Source organism: Sturnira hondurensis, unplaced genomic scaffold, assembly GCF_014824575.4.
Source record: "Sturnira hondurensis isolate 20B ecotype Veracruz unplaced genomic scaffold, ASM1482457v3 Scaffold0019428, whole genome shotgun sequence".
Lineage (NCBI taxonomy): Eukaryota > Metazoa > Chordata > Mammalia > Chiroptera > Phyllostomidae > Sturnira > Sturnira hondurensis.
This window is the reverse complement of record NW_028092059.1, coordinates 1,290,203-1,292,890: the sequence shown is the minus strand read 5'-3', so window position 1 is coordinate 1,292,890 and position 2,688 is coordinate 1,290,203. Positions and strand designations below refer to the sequence as shown.

General features: G+C 37.3%; 1 pseudogene; it reads right to left on the bottom strand.

Moving 5' to 3' along the window:
- Positions 1–681: 681 nt before the first annotated feature.
- LOC118974417 (40S ribosomal protein S3a-like) lies at positions 682–1,974 on the bottom strand (annotated as a pseudogene).
- Positions 1,975–2,688: the final 714 nt, after the last annotated feature.

Genomic DNA, 2,688 nt, shown 5'->3' with positions numbered 1-2,688 from the left:
AAGCCATATAAAGGTAATATATTGCCATTTGTAACAGCATAGATGGACCTTAAAGGTATTATGTGAAGTGAAATAAGTCAGACTGAAAGAGATAAATACCGTATGATTTCACTATGTGGAATATAAAAACAAAACAAAAAAATGAACAAACATAAACAAAACCCAAATCATAGAGGCAGACAATAGATTACTTGTTACCCGAGGGAAAGTAATACATGAAGGGAGGGCAAAATGGGTAAAGGGGATCAATTGTATGATGATGGGTGGAAACTAGGCTTCGTGATAAGCACTACAAAGTGTACACAGATAACAAATTATGATGTTGCACACCTAAAATTGTATAATGCTATAAATTGATATTATCTCAATATTGTTTAAAACTGGGTAGTTATAATTAATATAAAATATTAGTACTTCAATGCAAATTAAGATTAATTTTAATGCGTCTTTCTTTTAGTTAACCTATCTCCATCACATTATTAGAACATGGTCAATAAGCTATTTTACTCTATGGAAAAAATGAAGATGATGTCTACATTTGTCAAAACTTTGTAGTATTACTAAATAAGAGTCAATCAAATGTTATCAAGAGCAACTTAGGGGCAACATATATAACACCTTATTCTTTCTTTTTTTCACAAATAAGATTTTTTTTATTTGCCACCATTTAATGTCCATATTTTAAACAGATTCTTGGACTGGGTCTCCCATCAGTCAGCTCATCATTCATCTTTAGCACCTGTCTCATCCCCAGTAGCCTTCCCAAAACTTCTACCTTCACAATGAAGATCCATGAGTTTCCCCAATTCATACCTGGGTTTCTTCGGCATTTTGACTTTTCTATGAAAGGCATCATGGAGCAAATAAAAAGATCGGCAAGTCTTTTCTATGTCTTTTCCAATGTTATCCGAAATCAATTTATTAATCACTTCTTTCAAGTCATTTGTCTGCACCTCTTTGGTCATTATTTCCATCTTCTTCCAAATTTGATGGACCTGTTGACACTGAGGATAATAGGTTCTATGAATCCGATTGTTGAATTTTTTAGTAAAACCAACACAATAGACAAAGTAAATAACCATTGGTAGTCTTCACATTAATGTGAGCTTCAATCCTTGTCTGTCATTTTTGATCATCAGGCACATTTTGTCATGGGTAAGGTCCATGCCATGGAAATTAGTCAGGCAGTTTTTGCCCTGAATATCCCCAATAATTAGCTTGAATTTCCTTTTTTTATACATTTTATTTTATTTTCCTTTTTTCCAGATTCTTTTTAAAAAATTTATTTAATTATTTTTCAAGTACAGTTTTCTGTCTGTTACTCCCATCCCATCCCACCACCTCCGTGCTCCCACGCCCCTCCCATTTCCACCCTTCTCAGTTGTTGACCATGTATCCTTTATATATGTTCTTCTAAATCCCTCCCCTATTTCCCCTGAAATTCTCTCCCCTCTGGTCACTGTCAGCCTGTTCTCTATTTCAGTGTCTTTGGTTATATTTTGCTTGCTTGTTTGTTTCGTTGTTTAGCTTCTTGTTAAAAGTGAGATCATATGGTATTTGTCCTTCAACACCTGGCTTATTTCACTCAGCATAATGCTTTCCAGTTCCATTCATGCTGTTGCAAAAGGTAGGAGCTCCTTCTTTCTTTCTGCAGCATAGAATTCCATTGTGTATATGTAAATGCCACTTCATCATTCTGCAGATCAGCAAGGCTCCCTTCAAAAACACAATCCTTGAGACCATCAGATGCAATTTTGGTTCCTTGAGTTCTTGAGACTAGTGTTTTCCATTATGTCTACTATTCAACAGAGCTGGTGTTTTCTCATCATATCAGTGTTCTTATAAAATGTGTCAACCACTTTCTTCTTGGCTCCCCTTTTGCCACCTTTTGTAAGTAACTCGTTCTTGCCCACCTCCATGGTGCTGCTCAGAGAGCCAAACAAAGGGCAGAAGAGCAACTCACGCAATAATTCAGGTGTCCATAACAACTTATTCTAAAATAAAACAAGACCATTTTCTTTCTTAGTATTTACTCTGGTCATCTATATAGATCCTTTCATTCTTGTTTTTTTCTGTTTTCATTTTTCTCCCTTGAACTCTTCATCTCTATCGCCTTCTCCAGAATGCTCTTATTTTTATCTCCCACACCACCATTTCCCTCTAGATTTTCTAAGTCTACCTCCGCCTCAAGCCAGGTTTCTCAGGCTTTACGTGGCCCGCTTGACCCCTCCTTCCTCTCCCAGGGCTGTATTTCCCCTGCCTCTCATTTGCCTCCCAGCAATCTAAGCAGAACAATGCTGGAAGTGGAACTGGCACTCTGACAAGGGAGAGAGCCATTGGAAAGAAAACTTTACTCATCAAGAAGGAGGCAAGTATCTTAAAAATATGTAAGGGAAGGTGTTTGCTAATCATCTGCTTCTTCAGACGTGGAACTTTCAACAATAATGGTTTCCACTTTGATGAAGGTGGGCAACAAGAGCATTCTTAGGCTGGATGAATGAGCAGATATGAAGAATTATAGACCTCAATAACCTAGCCTTGAATAAAATTCAAGATTTTCCCCTTTATTCATGTTCTTTCTTTCCTTCTGAAAGCCCCGTTGCAGGAATTCAAAGGGCCGAGCTCTGCCATCAGCTGTGAGTCATGACTCCCACTGAAGCCAAGGAGCTCATATGTATGTATTCAGAG